We start from the raw sequence: 19,131 nt of genomic DNA on the forward strand, positions 1-19,131 counted from the left end.
TGTGTTTGAGAGGGGAGTAACGATACACATGGACCACCACCTGGAAGATTTGGGCAAGTTTGTCAGAAGGCATGGAGTAAGCTGCAAGTTTAAGCTAGGTTTAATTAGGAAATTTTATTTTAATTAGGAAAGTTTATTTTTAGCAATTGATTAAAATAATGATGTTATAAGTGTTTTAGTTAGATCAGGACTATTTTTCCTATTTCCGAGCTTTCCTACTATTATGTATCAATTCACTATAACTATAGTGCACCATAGGTCTTTTATTTTTATGCATTAATAAAACGAGTCTTTAACTATTTGGGAGATCACATGTTCTCGAACACACGCAAATCGGTTCTAACCCTATGTCCGGATCTTATATCTATTAGGATCCAAAACCTTTTACTTTTTATGTAATGTTCTCTTCTTTCTAGCTCCTTGCTAGTTTGTTTTGAACAAAAAAAAAAGGAGTCATCTGTTGGGTTTTAACCAAAGCCTTTTTTTACTAGACCGGGTCTTGAACAATGCTCTTAGGACTTATTCGGGCCTTGTTGAATCGGACTTTTTCACACCCCTTTTGGACTAGACCGGGTCTTGTACATGCCTTTTGGAACTTGTTTGGACCGGGCCATAGATCGGGGCTTTCTTTAACTTTTTTTTTTCTTAATTAGATGAATTATCATTAACATGTTTTGTTACTATTTCTGCATGAAAATAAATAAATAAAATTAACTTTTAGTCGGCATATTGGATAAAGATTTAGTTCATAATTTTAACACCATAATTATTACTTAGTCAATTAAACAAGTGATCGTCAAGTTGAAGTATATAACAACACTAACATATATTGATTGAGATATGATAAATTCGAGAAAAAAAAATACTTCAATGCAATTTCATTTTCTATTCTTGGCACTTCCTTTCCAATCAAAACTTCGAGCTTAGCTCGTTAAGCTCGTGTTTGCTATGGAAGAAAGAATAAATAAAAAAAAAATCAACAGTGCGGAAAATATAATGGTAATCGTGATATAGAAGTTTGTGCTGCTGCCCCTATTGTATTGATCGATTGTGCCTCTTAGGCTACAAAATTACACAAAAGATATAGCTCTTATCATGTATAACATATAAAATGAACTTAACTGTCGCTATGATCCGAATTCCAATGCAGAAAAAAATACTTATCAAGAAAGCATGTGAGAGAATGACTAGCTATCAAAAAACAAATTAGTCGGACTTAAGCCGATAAACAGAAATCCCAAAAATTGAAAACCTCAATCGAAACCATCAAAAATTCTAGAAACAAATATCATTGGAAGATTTAAGCAATAAATAACTTCCATTAATTAAACAACAAATCTTTGAATCGGTTCTTGGAACATCATAACGGATTGACAAGTTCGAGCTAATTACCAAGAGTTATTTGGATCAAATTTGGGCCTAAATAAAACCTATACCCATTAGAGATGAAACAAAATTAACATGTCCTCTTATCAAAAATTATCATCTATATAAATCATATAGGAAAGAGTACCAAAATCTGATGTTTAATAATATTACGTCATGCCGGCTATAGGAGATGTTGATGACGGATTGTAAAACATGTTCAAATAAAAGGTCATGGAGCCTTTGCTAAGATGTTAATATGGGTTTTTATTAGGAGGCTAATTGTGAGACTCATATATTATATGGGTTAATTTAAAAAAAAAAAAAACTACATATAAATGTCAAAATATTTAAGAACTTTGAATTTATATGAAAATAAGAAAAATAATAAATTATTATAATGAAAATGTTTTTTATCTTTTAAATTTAAACAAATAAGTTTAATAAATAAAAGAAACTAATGGACTTTAATTTTAGGAATTTTAAAATTAAAAGGTAAGTTCATTAATGAAATTGATATCAATTTATTACTATATTTATTACAGTTATTATATTAAAATATTATGTGGAATTTAACAAAATAGAAAAACTCATAAAATGACATGTGGAAAAAAAATTCAAAATAACCACAAAATGACATTTGACAAATTGAATGAGAGTGTGACAAGTGGCAAAAAACATTTATTTATTAGAGAGGATTTTCTATAGCTTCTTTCCTTTCTCATTAAATACTGAAAGTGGTTGGTTAATAGCACCGATAATCGAACTCCTTAAGATCTTAATAATGGGTGCTAATTAGCTATGAAATTTTTTAAATGTTTTAAGTTCATATACATTATAAAAACCGAGATGGGTTTGTTAATTGTGTTAACACAGATCAAAAAGATACATCTGGTAATCAAGAACATGAAGACACATAACATGAATTCTATACAAATTCGTCGAATTTCAACTCTTCTTGATTCAGCCACGAAAAATCCTAATTCTTCTCTCCTTAGAACTAAATGGATTCCTATTACAATACCCATAGAACAGTCCAAGAACCCAAAGGTCAAGATCTTGATTACATCAACATAGCTTACAGTCATCTTCTTCGCTCTGATTGGGCAAAGCTAGCTAAACTATTAACCAAATCAAATTCATTTAGATTGAAGCACATTCTCTTAATGCTCCAAAACAATTACGCCGTTTCCCTCAAATTCTTCAAATGGATTGAACTTCACAACCCTAATTTACTCACCCTCGAAACAAATTCCATCATCTTCCACATCCTCACCAAGAATCGTAAATTTGTGTCAGCTGAATCCATTTTAAAGAAGATCATCTGTTCTTGTGATGTAAATCTCCATTATAAGCTCTTTGATTCTCTTCTTCACTCTTATCGAATTTGTGATTCCACTCCTCGTGTTTTCGATGCACTTTTTAAAATGTATGCACATGTAAAACAATTCAGGAATGCAATAGATACGTTTTGTAAAATGAAGGAATATAGATTTCTTCCCACCATTGAATCATCTAACATGTATATGAGTTCGTTGCTTAGTTTCAATTGACCAGACATCACGTTACCATTTTACAACCAAATGAGAAGATCCAAGATCACAATCAACATGATAACTCTCAATATGGTGATGCATGCTTATGTTCAATAAGGGAAGCTAGAGAATGCAGTATAAGTGTTCAATGAAATTCACACCATGGGGCTAAACCCTTTTGTCTCCTCCTATAATACATTGATAACTGCATACATCAACCAAGGGCTTCTAACAACCGGAATCAACTTGAAACTTACAATGGAGAAGAATGAAATCAACCCAAATTTTATCACTTACAACACAATAATCCATGGATTCTGTAAAGATGAGAAACTATGCTTTTAAGATTTTCCACGAAATGAAAAGGGTAAATGTGGATCCTAATACTGTAACTTACAACACATTAATAACTGCATGTTCTCAATCAGGTAAAATCCAAAAGGGTAATCAGATTTTTGAATAGATGATAAGAAATGGGGTCAAACCTTATATTTTGACTTATAACACATTGTTGTTAGGACTTTGTAACGAAGGAAAAACCAAAAAAGCTGCTTATTTGGTTAAAGAACTTGATAAAAAGAAATTAGTACCAAATTCTTCGACTTTTTCTGCCTTAATTAAAGCCCAATGTGTTCGAAAGAACCCAGATCGTGGTTTTCAACTTTATAAAAGCATGGTGAAGAGTAATTGCCGTCCAAATGAAGATACCGTGAAGATGTTGATTTTATCATACTTGCAAACCGATGATTATGATGGTGTGTTTAGTGTTTTTAGAGAGATGTTAGAGAGACAAATTGGGCCTGATACGATTGTTTTAAGTGGATTGTGTAAAGGGTTTTCAAAAGTTTGGAAAGATAGATTGGTTATGGATCTGTTAAGAGAGATTGATGATGATGTTTTTAGTCATGAACGTTATGAGAAGGTTAAAAACGTTATTTGTGACTCTAACAATGAATGAGTATAAAGAACTTGAAGAAAATGTATAAGCTGATTTATTTAAATCTCTAGAAAAGTCTCATTATTTTCTAAAAATTAACGATTAAGTCTTAATTTTTTTAATAGAAAAGCCCAAAGAAATGGACAAATTTCTTCCGTTTAGCCCCTTTTGACATGTTCAGCAGGTTATGGGATCAAATCGTTATTTTTTCCAAAATAATGGTATATAATGTATAAATGTATTTTTATGTGTTTTTTAAGTATTTTTACGAAATTATATATATATATATATATATATATATATATATATATATATATATATATTACATATTTATGTATTTTTAATTTTTTTTTATGTATTTTAAATGTATAAACGTTGTTTTTACATATTTATATGAATGTCTAAGTATTTTTATATATTTTTATGTATTTTGGTATATTTTTAACGCATTTACGTATTTTATATAGTTTTTTTACATTTATATATATATATATATATATATATATATATATATATAATCATATTTTTTTATGTATTTATATGTATTTTTAAGTAACTTAAAGATGAAATGTTTCGAATTTCACATCAAGTCCCCAAGTCTGTCTTGACTAGGACAGAGAGGCAAAATTGTTCAAAATATTGCTACACATTTCTGATCTTAGTCAACACACCATTGGGAGTCATGGTGTGAAGGGCAAGATTGGAAATGGTGAAGAGAAGAAGATATAGCTGTAATGGAGAAGGTAAGGTTTTTTTTTTTAATTTTTTTGTTATAGTAGTAGTTTAATTTTATATGGAGGATAATGATAATTACTCACATTTAGTTCATGATGAGATGAGCTGAGCATTTGTGAGGTCTTTTTGTGCAAAAGGTTTTACATTTATGGTATTGAGCATAATAGAATATAATATGTTGAAAAGATTTGTATGGATGATGATTTATTCCTAAATTAGGACTAACTTAATTATGTTCCAAAACTATTTACTTTATATTTGGCAAATGGGCTTACTTTTATTATAAATAAGATGTTGTACCTCAATTAGATTGTTAAAAACACCAATCTTGAACTTTTGTTAAATTATATGATCAATCTTTGTCTCCACTATGATATTAAACACCATTAAAGTAGCATCAACTTCATACTATGATATTAAACACCATTAAAGTAGCATCAACTTCATGTAACACATGAATCAAAAAAGATGTTATGATGAATTGATATAAATTATAACGTGCTTTCTGCTTTATGTATTATGAAATTCATTTATCGGAGTTCTTGTTTCACTTATGTTCATCCAATTTTTGGAAACCAAATGTAAAGCGTTTTGCTATGTTTCTCCAAGTTTCATGACTATCCCTATGTGAATTATTCAATATTTACAATCATGTAACATTTATACGATCCTCCTATACATAATATATGAAAAATATCCCAAAATACATAAAAGTACATAAAAATAGTTAAAAATTCATTTAAATACGTAAAAAAACATTTATATATTTAAAAAAACATAAAAAATGTAAGAAAAGTTGTATAAAAAAACTTAAAAATACATAATACGTAAAAAAATATATAAAAATATGTAAAAATACTTGAAAATACATGTAAATGCATAAAAATACGTTTATACATTATATAAAATTTTTATGGAAAACTGTAGAAAAGCCTTATTATTTAGGAAAAAATAATGATTTGATTTCATTACTTGTTGAACATGTCAAAAGGGGCTAAAGTGAAAAAAATTCAAGTTTCATGAGATTTTTTTTATATATATTTTTTTGGGACTTAATCGTTAAGTTTTCCAAAATAATATGATTTTTTTAGAGATTTCCCTTTATTTAATCATGACAAAAATGAATTCGAATACAAAATGTGTGACGTAGGAATAATGATTTATACTTTGTAATGTATTTTGAATAAAGCTTCAAAAGTTTTTGATGTATGCTGAATTAAATTTTGAGCTTTGTGCTATCTATATCTATGCTATCATATAATATATATTGCTTCTTTCTTGAATTTTAAGAGGTATAACTTCCACTTCTTAGTGTACAAATCAATTGTATTGGTCTCATAAATTATGGACATGATCCTTAAAGTAATCACTCGAGTCTATATAGCTTGCTAAAGCTTAATTCAATAAATTGTTCTGGAGTATCAGAAATAAAGATTGTGTAAGTACGTATTGACTTTTTTTATAATCTTATTTTGAAAAGCTTATGTTTATACTCTACCATATACACAAAGTACAATGCTATTTATGGTTACTTCTGCTTTAGATACTAAGGAGGAATGGATCGTGAAGGTCGTGCAATCATGGTTGTAGTTGTCTTGGTCTTGTTAGATTTGTACTCAATTATAGTAAATGTAATAATTTGTAAATTTTAATTTTATTTCACAATAGATGAGTATTTTTTAATCGAAATTAGTAGTTATTACTTGTTAAAATTTTGATGTATAAGAATGTGTTGTTTTATTTAGATGACACCCTCTTTTGAACATAGATTTGTGTTATTTTATTTATATGTGTTATTGTGAGGAGGTTTAAAAATCAAATTAGTTTATTAGATGAGACTTGAGATCCTGATAGTTAAAGAATTAGTAAGTTAACTAAGGATTTGAATTTTTTAATCTTTTATGCATTTGGTTAATAACAAATTAAATGTAATTTAATTTATTTCTATATTTCTGATTATATAAAATTATTTATTTTTCTTATCTTTTTGGGTAGAGGGACTTTCGATTTATCCTTTCATTTTATTGAATTAAAAGAAATGTTGGCTTAGAAATTAAATATCTTTGATATTTTTTGAAACAACAATGAAATCTTTGTAGGGATGTGAAACAGTCCCGCTGGGACCCCGATCCCATGGGGGCCCCGTCCTGTATGGGAGGTATGGTTAACCTTCATTTTAATTTCGGGGATGGGGGCGGGAGTTGGCAGACCCGTCCCCAAACCCTCATGGGGGCCCCGTTAATAATTTATATATATATATATATATATATATATATATATATATATATATATATATATTAATTATATAAATATAATAAACAATATAATGATTTTTACGTACCAAAATTTAACAAAAAAAATATGTTTTTAAGTTGTTTGTAACATGTAAAATTATGATATAAATAACTATTTGTTATCCAAAAAATAATTTCTTTTAGCCTAAACAAAAATTTCTTTTAGCCCAAATAAGGTAGCCCAAAATCAATCGGAGGAGGGGTAACGGGGGGTAAGAAGGGGAAATTGGGGGAGGGGGCGAGGGTGGAAAGGATGAAGATTTCGGGGGTGCGGGCGGGAGCGGGGCGGGGTGTTGGGTTTTTATTCAAAAACTAGTTTAAAAAACATAAGATTTAAGCAATGGAAGACTTGATAATTTGAATAACATAAAACAAGTTTATAACTCACCAAGGATCTTCTGGCAAAGTTTGGAAAGAAAACAAGCACCAAAGAAGAAGATGGAGAAAATTAAAACATTTCCTCTTGGGAGGATTGAAAGTTGATGAAGAATGTAGTTAGAGACACCAATAATAAATCATCTTGATGTAGAATGCTAGTTCTTTTGTATAAAACTCTTAAGACTCTTAAGCTTTATGTTCTTATCAAAATAAGAACATAAAGAGAGAATAAGCAAGAGTGTGATCTTCAAGTCTTTAACTAAAACTAGAGAGAAAAACACATACATACATAGTTACATTTTTTACATGGGTGGTGAAAGAGATATGAAAGCATCACTTTATATACGAAATCTTTGGTCCATAAGTTCTTAACAGTTTAAGATCCCATGCCCCTAAAGCCTCTGTGTTCCCCATGCTTCAAGCGATGCCTTTCTTTTGAATAAATTAATCAAAAGACCATCACTCTTTATTTTAATCATATTGTCCATGCTTTTAGAGGAGAGTTTTTTCCATTAATAAAATGAAAAGCCCATACTCTCTTTTGTCTAGCCATATTTCTAAAATATGAAGGCAAAAGAAGATAGAGGCTTTTATATTTTATAAACCAAATGTATAAAATATTAAATTTAACTTTTTGGTAAAAGATAAAAGAATTTATCTAGTCCAAAATGTTGTGCACGACTTATTCATTCATACCATATGAAGTATATATAATGTTACTTGCTAATGAATATTATTATTTCCTAGAAATAAATAATTTCCAATTTAATTATAAGATTTTATTGAATATTTATTATAATCAATTTCTAATAAATAATCAATTATATCAAGTTGTTGTTAGTGTGACCTTTTAGTATCATATGTTAATTAGCAATATCACTTTAATATGATTCTTGAGCATACTAGATCTTTCAATCTCCCACTTGCGCAAGATTCATATTAGACTGATATAGACAATGGTGAACGTCTAGCAGCATTTCACTACCGCCATTAACATACGACTTTGTGCCATTTTGTCAATGCCCAATTCCCCAAAAGCTCAAAGCTACAATTGGTGTATATAAGTTAAGTTTATCAGTTATCCCTTTGTCACAGACATCATGTTAAACATGAGATATAGATCGCAATCAATCTCATATGGTGTTCAACTTTTGGTAAGGCGCCTTAGATGTCCAACTCTCAACACATGAGAGGAACAAATCCCATCTTGACTACATAAGCCTCTTTCATAGTTCAGACCATACCTGGAAATGCCTTTCATAACTGCCCGATTAAGGACCAACATTTGACCATATCTAAGCACACCACTCCCTACACTTAAGTCCCACTATGTATCTCAGGTGTTAAGGATACAAAGATAGTACATTTTTAATTAAGTATCATTCACGATAGCGATCCGTGAGATGATCTTGATGCGGGTCAGTTCAATACCAGTTCTCTAACAAGTACCTAGGAAACTTGGTTACAACCCATTGTTTACCTTCATCCGATGAAAGTCAACCAATCCAATTCATATTAGTCTTAGTTCATAATTGCTCCCACAATTATAACCGACTACGAACCTTTATAATAATAAGATTATTCATGGATTAAGCATGTTAATATAGAACACAACAAGTATTGATGTTATGATCATATGCCAGTATATCAAAACATTATATAATAGTTGTTGTTACAATGTTCCAAATCCAAATACTAAACCCAAATCAAAATCCCATTTCTAAAATAATAAAGTCTTACAGATGAAGTGTGACCATTCATACTTAACTTAAAAGATGGACTTTATTAATGGGTTCGACTAAACTTAATTTGTGTGAATTCTGCGAATACTATCATCTCCATATTTGAGTTTACTCTAGGTATAGCTAAATATCTTGGAGTATATGATTAGTGTTCTTTCGTGACATAGAGTCTCTTAGCTCGATTAAGTATACTCTCAAACTCACAAATATTTCTATGTGATCCTTGAATGACAGCAATCAACATAGTTTTTCAATGAACTTATTCATCCAATCATATTAGATTTCAACTTATAAAGTAGTGTATTCTTATTTTGTAGTATATTGTGTCATTTTGTTTTAGTTGGACCTCATTCCAACAAAACTTACCCTTCATCCCACAATGAAGTCATAATCCAATGACAATTCATAATTATATATATATATATATATATATATATATATATATATATGTAGCACCTGGTTCTTGGTACGTATTCTTTTATTTAAATCTTTAAATATTTTGCATTTTTGGCCTTGGACTCGGCGAGTTGAAGGACCAACTCGCCGAGTAGAAGCGAGAGGGGACACGGGAGTTTAATGAGCTACTCGGCGAGTCAGAGACCGGACTCGGCGAGTAGGTGCTGTCTGGACAAAAACCCTAATCCAAGGGTTTGCACCCTATTTAAACGACCTTATGCAGCCTCCATCGCCCCTTTATGCTCCCAAACACCTCTCATTGAAACCCTAGCCGTTATTGAAGCAATCTAAGGCATTCGAAGTGATTTTGGTGCTTTTGTGACCCAAGGAAGGAAGGAAAAGCTTGAAGGATCAGAAGGAGGCTAGAAGGATCCGGTTTTGAGCATCATTTGCAGTCTACAGAAGGTATAAAGTCTATACCTTGCTTGTTCTTTTGATAGATCCCATTTCATGGAGTTTTAGGGCTTTTCTAAGCCATTTTGGTCACCAACCGTGATTGCAAGCATGGTTTGGGGTTGATGTTTCGGATCTAGGTCCTTAGAGGGGTTACAAGGCAGAAAGGAGTGGCTTTTGCACTCAAAGAAGGCCCCATGCATTGTAAGAGCTTGTTTTAGGACCTTTTGAGCTCAATGTCCCATGCAAGCACGTAAAGGTTGTAACTTTACGTGCTAGATCGATTATAGACGCTTGGATCTATCTTTTGATCAAAGGTTGTACATCAGAAATCAAGGATTTAGAGTGTGGACATGACCGACTCGGCGAGTCCGTTCTCGGACTCGGCGAGTCCGAGGCTTTGAGCCCCATATCTGTTAAGGGTCAAGGACCCAGTTGAGTGTGGAAAGGTTTCAGGGAGGTCCCAGGGAGTGACCCAACGTTCTGGACTAAGCCATGGTTCTGGAAGTTCATGGGACTCGGCGAGTGCACGAACGGACTCGGCGAGTCCAAGGCAATCTTCTTAGAACTCGACGAGCTGTTCATCAACTCGGCGAGTCGAGGACAGATCTTGTTCATCAGCTGAAGGTGGACTCGACGAGTTGTTCATCAACTCGGTGAGTCGGATGAGTTTTCATGTGACGTTCATATGAGAGAAGAACTCGTCGAGTTGACGGCCCAACTCGACGTGTAGAGTCGTGGATAAGGACAAATGGAAGGTTAGGGACTCGGCGAGTTGGCTAGCCAACTCGGCGAGTCAGGTCAACTGGAAGTTGACTTTGACTTTGACTTGACTTGAACAGGGGTAAAATGGTCATTTTACCCAAAGAGTAGATATCAGACTCTGATGGTGTGTTTTGTGGGATTTATAGCCGGAGGATTTCCGGAGCAGCAGCAGCAGATAGAGAGTTCCCGCACAGATCAGCAGCTACTACGAGGTGAGTTACCTTCCAGTAGTGGTGGGTCTACGACCACAATGCCGGCCCACCAGTAGGGATCGTATGATAGATGTTTGTCTTGTGATATTCATCTGTGTTGCTACTACCTGATATGTTATATGCTAGCGTGATATGATATGTGATAGTGATAGAGTTCGGTTGTTAGGACCGAAGGGTAGGTTAGGCACCCCAGATATGCCTAAGAGTATGTAATGATATGTTTAGCTGCTAGCATGATATGTTATATGGAATAGGGGTAGTAGGAGGGGGAATAGTCCCCATGATTCGGTTGTCAGGACCGAAGGGTAGGTCGGACACCCCAGATATGTCTGACAGTAGATTATGCCATGATATATGCGATAGTAGTAGTAGGGGGTGAAATAGTCCCCGAGGTTCGGTTGTTAGGACCGAAGGGTAGTCAGCACCCCAGAATGGCTCGACACGGGTAGGTCAGCACCCCAGAATGGCTTGACACGGGTAGGACGGCACCCCAGAATGGCCGCATGGGTAGGTCGGCACCCCAGAATGGCCGTACGGGTAGGTCGGCACCCCAGAATGGTCGTACCGGGTAGGTCAGGCACCCCAGAAATGCCTGGCAGTATGTATGCTATATGATTGTATGGTATGTGGACGATGGGGGAACTCACTAAGCTTCGTGCTTACAGCTTACAGTTTTGTTTTAGGTACCTCTTCAGCGAAGGGGAAGGAGCTGGCGCGGTAGCGGCACATCATACACACACGCATTGGTTTTTCCGCATTATGAGATGTTTTGGGATTGTACTCTGACATTATTATTATTTTTATGATTTGGTTTTCAGACACGAGATATATTTTTATGAAATGATATGATCGGATGATGTTTTATTACAAATGTTTTACAAATCAATTAATCAAAAAGGAAATCTTTGGACGTGAAAATTGGGGTGTTACAAGTTGGTATCAGAGCCCTGGTTTGAGGGATTCGGGCACACCTTCGGGGGGGGGGGGGGGGGGGGGGGAGGGGGGTGTCTGGACTCAAATCGAGGGATTAAAAGATTTTTATAAAGAAATTATTTTCTAAAGGCTAAGTAAAAGAGCTTTAAGAAAGAACAAGGTGTGTGATGTGCGCGACCGGCCGAGCTCAAGTAAGTTTTCCCCAGAGTACCCATACAAGTTTATGTTATGTTTTACCAGTTTCAGTAGAACAGCATGCTAGAATAGCACTAAGGATCTAGGAATGATGCCTTATGTGCCTGCTTTATGTGCTTCAGCTTATGTGAATTGCATGCTAGCATTGAGTAGACAGCAGTAGGATAGCCTGTTTAGGTTATGCCTGATAGTATGAGCTTAGCATTGTATGCTACTGCAGTTTCTCGCTATGAGAACAGATTGCTTGAATAGTTTTCCTGTGTCCGAATGATGCTTGCTTCGTGCTTAATAGGGCTCGGAGTGATGGGAGTTAGCCATTAGGTGAATACGTCACGTCACATGTGATGGCTAATTGGCATTACAAGGAGGCCTTCAGCAGCTGAGGACTGGTTTGGGTAGAGACGGAGATTTCCCTAGGGTAAGCCTAGGATGAGAGTAGCATGAGATCAGCAGTGGTAGTAGAAGGGACTTAGTGGAGTCGAGGCAGTTCTTGAGGAAAGTACGGATAGATGTGGAAGGTAGTATGGGCCCGTACTACTGAAAGCAGAGGATCCGTACTTGAATCGAGGAGGGCTGAGGCGAGACCAGGAACCTTGTAGTAGATGTGATCCCTCTAGATGAATCAGTACCACTGACGGTTGTCGTTATGTATTGTAGAATGGTGGTACTACGTTCGAGGCCAGCAGTTGGCAGTTCGGGAGAGGGATCGGGTTCGGGTTCAGGTTCCGAACCAGTGGATGAGAGGCTACGCGAGTTCATCGCGTCAGAGATCACCAGAGGTATCCTTGAGTAAACCCCCATCATTTTCGGGTCGATAAAGGAAGGGATAGTTGAGCTGATGGAGGACCGCCTCAGGGCGTTCAGGAGTGACATGGCATCTGGCCAGTCAGGATCTCGCACACTGTCCTTTAAGGACTTCAGGAGCAGTGGTGCGACGGACTTCCATGGGGTGAAGGACCCCATTGTGGCCAGACGATGGATTGCAGACATTGAGTCTGCGCAGCTGACCAGCTTCTGCCCCGAGGGGTCGAAGGTGAGATATGCAGCAGGGTGTTTGAGAGACAGAGATACAGATTGGTGGGAGTCTGTTGGTGACTCATTGGGAGCCTCGGCTGTTGAGGCTATGACATGGCCGAACTTTGTGACCCGGTTCAAAGCAGAGTTTGCGCCAGCTGTAGAGCTTCAACAGCTGGCCAGGGAGTTTTTGGATATGAGGCAGACGACGGAGACTGTGGCGGAGATCACCGCTAAGTTCCGGGAGAGGGCGTTACTAGTGCCCCAGTATGCGGGTGATGAGGATATGAGGAGGACCCGCTACCATGACATGTTGCGAGCCGACATTCGGGAGCATGTCAGTTTTTCAGCTTGCCCTACCCTGGATTCTATGATTTCCAGGGCAAGGGAGAGGGAGATAGATCTGGAGCACATCCGGAAGAGGAAGGCAGAGGAGGGACAGACGATAGGGGCTTCGGGAAAGAAGCCCAAGGGATCAGATGGTAGGCTGAAAGGCCAGTCAGGACCGGGCCGCTGTAGGAAATGCGGCAGGCCACATGAGGGGGCATGTAGATTGGGGTCGTCGGGCTGCTATAAGTGCAGCAAGACGGGGCACTTCAGCAGGGATTGTACCGCCCCTGCACCTGTTATTCAGGCGTCTGAGTTGCTGTGCTTCCACTACAACCAGAGGGGCCACAAGAAGGCCAACTGCCCCCAGTTGACAGCAGCAGCAATGCCAGTGAAGGCGCCAGCTCCAGCGACCCTGCGGATTACAGATGGCTGGCAGGGCAAGGCAGAGGCTCCGGTGTTGAGGAGTCGGGCATTTCAGTTGACTACCGAGGAGGCACGCGCCGCACCCGATGTGGTGACGGGTTTGATTCTTTCCCTCTGATTTATTTATATGATGTTTATGATATTGATAGGTGCTCTGTTTAGGATCGTTCCATGTGAACGGTATCCCAGTTCAGGTATTGTTTGATTCGGGTGCTACCCGATCGTTTGTTTCTCTTTCGCTTAGCAAGAAGTTTTCTGAGTCTTCGGTCATGTTGGATTGCCCTCTAGAGGTAGAGATTGCGGGCGACCGATCAGTGCGAGCATCTGAGGTCTTCCGAGATTGTGTACTGAGATTATTTAAGGAGCGCTACCTGGTGGATCTGGTTTCCGTACCTTTACGAGGGAACAAGGTGATTATCGGTATGGATTGGCTAAGCCCCAATAGGGCGGTGATAGATTGCGCACAACAGCTAGTGCGAGTCAGGACCCCAGGTGGGGGAGAGTTAGTGATTCAGGGCGAGAGGCCACAGCGAGGACCAGCTTTGTGTTCAGCAGCGAGAGCTAGGCGTTACCTTCAGCAGGGTTGCGCAGGTTATGTCGCGTATGTTATGGATACCCGGGAGGCGGGTAGGGCGACGGTGGGCGATATTCCCCGAGGAGTTGCCAGGGATACCTACGGAGCGACAGGTAGAGTTCAGGATCGACCTAGTTCCTGGTGCGGCTCCGATAGCCAAGGCACCGTATCGGTTGGCTCCTCCTGAGATGCAGGAGTTGTCTACACAGCTGCAGGAGCTGTTAGACAAAAGATTCATTAGACCGAGTAGTTCACCTTGGGGAGCCCCGATTCTGTTTGTGAAGAAGAAGGACGGGTCGCATCGTATGTGTATAGACTATAGGGAGCTGATTAAGGTAACGGTGAAGAACTGTTACCCACTCCCGAGGATTGACGACCTCTTTGACCAGCTACCGGGGGCATCTTGGTTCTTCAAGATTGATTTGCGTTCAGGGTATCATCAAATGAGGGTCAGAGAGGAGGATGTACAGAAGACGGCGTTTCGGACGCATTATGGCTACTATGAGTTCGTGGTGATGCCTTTCGGGCTCACCAATGCTCCTGCCGCGTTCATGGACCTCATGAACCGCGTGTGTAGACCGATGTTAGACCGGTCTGTGATAGTGTTTATTGATGATATCTTGGTTTACTCCAAGACGCAGGAGGAGCACGAGAAGCATCTGCGAGAGGTTCTAGAGACTTTGAGGAGGGAGAACTTGTATGCCAAGTTCTCCAAGTGTGAGTTCTGGTTGCGCGAGGTGCAGTTTCTTGGGCACCTTGTCAACCAGAACGGGATTTCGGTAGATCCGGCCAAGGTGGAGGCCGTGATGAGATGGGAGGTTCCGAAGTCTCCATCTGAGATTCGGAGTTTCCTGGGATTAGCTGGCTACTATCGAAGATTCATCCAGGATTTCTCCAAGATATCCTTACCCCTGAGCAGGCTAACGAGGAAGGCCGTGGTCTTTCGTTGGGGGCCTGAGCAGCAGGCTGCATTCGAGACACTGAGACAGAGATTGTGCGAGGCGCCAATCTTAGCCCTGCCAGAGGGCATGTAGGATCTCGTCGTGTACTGTGATGCGTCCATCTCAGGCTTGGGCGCAGTATTGATGCAGAGAGGGCATGTTATCGCTTACGCTTCGAGGCAGCTGAAGCCTCACGAGGCGAACTACCCGACGCATGATTTGGAGCTGGGGGCTGTTGTGTTCGCCCTCAAGATTTGGCGTCATTACCTCTATGGGGTTCGTTGTACGATTTACACGGACCACAAGAGCTTGAGGTACCTCATGGATCAGCCGAATCTAAACATGAGGCAGCGTCGGTGGTTGGACGTGGTGAAGGATTACGATTGTGAGTTCCTTTACCATCCGGGGAAGGCCAACGTGGTGGCCGATGCGCTTAGCCGCAAGGCGGCGCCGATCAGGGATATCTGCATGCGAATGACAGTGGTGACTCCGCTATTGGAGCGGATTCGGGAGGCCCAGCAGGAGGCCATGAAGGAGGAACATCGGAAGAGTGAGCATATAGTGGGTCAGGTTTCCTCCTTCGACTATGACAGCAGGGGATTATTGACGCTACACCGCAGGGTGTGGGTTCCATACCACGGAGGCGTGCGCCAGGTTTTGATGGAGGAGGCGCACAAATCCCGATTCTTCATTCATCCCGGGGCGACGAAGATGTATAGGGATCTTCGTCTTGACTATTGGTGGCCCTGCATGAAGCGGGATGTGGCATGGTATGTGGAGCGGTGCTTGACCTGCAGGAAGGTCAAGGCCGAGCATCAGAGACCACACTACAAGATGCAACCGTTGGATATTCCGCTGTGGAAATGGGAGGATATTACGATGGATTTTATCACCAAGCTTCCCAGGACCGCGCGGGGAGTGGATTCGATTTGGGTCATCGTCGATCGATTGACCAAGAGCGCCCACTTTATCCCGATTCAGGAGAGCATCTCGGCCGAGAAATTGGCCGATATCTATATCAGAGAGGTGGTGGCGCGGCATGGAGTGTCAGTTTCGGTGATTTCGGATAAGGATGTGCGGTTCACTTCCAGGTTTTGGAAGAAATTCCACGACGAGTTGGGTACTCGTCTGCATTTCAGCACCGCCTTTCACCCGCAGACGGATGGCCAGAGCGAGCGGACCATCCAGACTCTGGAGGATATGCTGCGGGCATGTGTTTTAGACTTCGGAGGTAGTTGGGATACCTACCTTCCATTGGCAGAGTTCTCCTACAACAATAGTTACCACGCGAGCATCGACCGTCCTCCCTTCGAGATGTTGTATGGGAGGAGGTGCAGGACCCCGATATGTTGGGGCGAGGTTGGCCAGAGAGTCATGGGGAGCACCGAAGTGGTGCTCAAGATGACGGAGAGGATTCAGCAGGTCCGAAGCAGGATTGAGACTGCTCAGAGTCGGCAGAAAAGTTATGCCGACAAGCGTCGTTCGGACCTGGAGTTCCAGGTCGGGGATATGGTTCTCCTTAAGGTGTCGCCTTGGAAAGGCGTCATCCGATTCAGGAAGCGGGGCAAGTTGGGCCCAAGGTACATTGGGCCCTTCAGGGTTGTAGCCCGGGTGTGCAAGGTGGCGTACCGGTTGGATCTGCCAGCCGAGCTCAGACAGATCCACAGCACTTTCCACGTCTCTCAGCTGCGGAAGTGCCTGGTGGACGACTCAGCAGTGGTACCCTTGGAGGACATTCAGGTTGATGACAGCCTGAATTACATCGAGTGGCCTGTAGCGATCCTTGACCGGAAGTCGAAGGATTTGAGGAACAAGAGAGTGGAACTCGTGAACGTGCAATGGCAGCACCGGAAGGGGTCGGAGTGGACTTGGGAGCCGGTGGACGAGATGATGGAGCATTACCCCGAGCTGTTTCAGGAACGAGCAGCAGACTTCGAGGACGAAGTCTAAAATAAGTGGGGGGAGATTTGTAGCACCTGGTTCTTGGTACGTATTCTTTTATTTAAATCTTTAAATATTTTGCATTTTTGGCCTTGGACTCGGCGAGTTGAAGGACCAACTCGCCGAGTAGAAGCGAGAGGGGACACGAGAGTTTAACGAGCTACTCGGCGAGTCGGAGACCGGACTCGGCGAGTAGGTGCTGTCTGGACAAAAACCCTAATCCAAGGGTTTGCACCCTATTTAAACGACCTTATGCAGCCTCCATCGCCCCTTTATGCTCCCAAACACCTCTCATTGAAACCCTAGCCGTTATTGAAGCAATCTAAGGCATTTGAAGTGATTTTGGTGCTTTTGTGACCCAAGGAAGGAAGGAAAAGCTTGAAGGATCAGAAGGAGGCTAGAAGGATCCGGTTTTGAGCATCATTTGCAGTCTACAGAAGGTATAAAGTCTATACCTTGCTTGTTCTTTTGATAGATCCCATTTCATGGAGGTTTAGGGCTTTTCTAAGCCATTTTGGTCACCAACCGTGATTGCAAGCATGGTTTGGGGTTGATGTTTCAGATCTAGGTCCTTAGAGGGGTTACAAGGCAGAAAGGAGTGGCTTTTGCACTCAAAGAAGGCCCCATGCATTGTAAGAGCTTGTTTTAGGACCTTTTGAGCTCAATGTCCCATGTAAGCACGTAAAGGTTGTAACTTTACGTGCTAGTACGCTTGGATCTATCTTTTGATCAAAGGTTGTACATCAGAAATCAAGGATTTAGAGTGTGGACATGACCGACTCGGCGAGTCCGTTCTCGGACTCGGCGAGTCCGAGGCTTTGAGCCCCACATCTGTTAAGGGTCAAGGACCCAGTTGAGTATGGAAAGGTTTCAGGGAGGTCCCAGGAAGTGACCCAACGTTCTAGACTAAGCCATGGTTCTGGAAGTTCATGGGACTCGGCGAGTGCACGAACGGACTCGGCGAGTCCAAGGCAATCTTCTTAGAACTCGACGAGTTGTTCATCAACTCGGCGAGTTGAGGACAGATCTTGTTCATCAGCTGAAGGTGGACTCGACGAGTTGTTCATCAACTCGGCGAGTCGGATGAGTTTTCATGTGACGTTCATATGAGAGAAGAACTCGTCGAGTTGACGGCCTAACTCGACGAGTAAAGTCGTGGATAAGGACAAATGGAAGGTTAGGGACTCGGCGAGTTGGCTAGCTAACTCGGCGAGTCAGGTCAACTGGAAGTTGACTTTGACTTTGACTTGACTTGATCAGGGGTAAAATGGTCATTTTACCCAAAGATTAGATATCAGACTCTGATGGTGTGTTTTGTGGGATTTATAGCCGGAGGATTTCCGGAGCAGCAGCAGCAGATAGAGAGTTCCCGCACAGATCAGCAGCTACTACGAGGTGAGTTACCTTCCAGTAGTGGTGGGTCTACGGCCACAATGCCGGCCCACCAGTAGGGATCGTATGATAGATGTTTGTCTTGTGATATTCATCTGTGTTGCTACTACCTGATATGTTATATGCTAGCGTGATATGATATGTGATAGTGATAGAGTTCGGTTGTTAGGACCGAAGGGTAGGTTAGGCACCCGAGATATGCCTAACAGTATGTAATGATATGTTTAGCTGCTAGCATGATATGTTATATGGGATAGGGGTAGTAGGAGGGGGAATAGTCCCCGAGATTCGGTTGTCAGGACCGAAGGGTAGGTCGGACACCCCAAATATGTCTGACAGTAGATTATGCCATGATATATGCGATAGTAGTAGTAGGGGGTGAAATAGTCCCCGAGGTTCGGTTGTTAGGACCGAAGGGTAGTCAGCATCCCAGAATGGATCGACACGGGTAGGTCAGCACCCCAGAATGGCTTGACACGGGTAGGACGGCACCCCAGAATGGCCGCATGGGTAGGTCGGCACCCCAGAATGGCCGTATGGGTAGGTCGGCACCCCAGAATGGTCGTACCGGGTAGG

The 19,131-nt window shown here is 40.2% G+C and overlaps 1 pseudogene; it reads left to right on the forward strand.

Annotated features, from left to right (window-relative positions):
* The first annotated feature begins 2,286 nt into the window (after window positions 1–2,286).
* Window positions 2,287–3,858, forward strand: LOC145164517 (uncharacterized; annotated as a pseudogene).
* The last annotated feature ends 15,273 nt before the right edge of the window (window positions 3,859–19,131 follow it).

The sequence above is a fragment of the Lactuca virosa genome, chromosome 3 (genome assembly GCF_052849685.1).
Source record: "Lactuca virosa cultivar CGN04683 chromosome 3, Lactuca_virosa_CGN04683_v6, whole genome shotgun sequence".
In the NCBI taxonomy this organism is placed as follows: domain Eukaryota; kingdom Viridiplantae; phylum Streptophyta; class Magnoliopsida; order Asterales; family Asteraceae; genus Lactuca; species Lactuca virosa.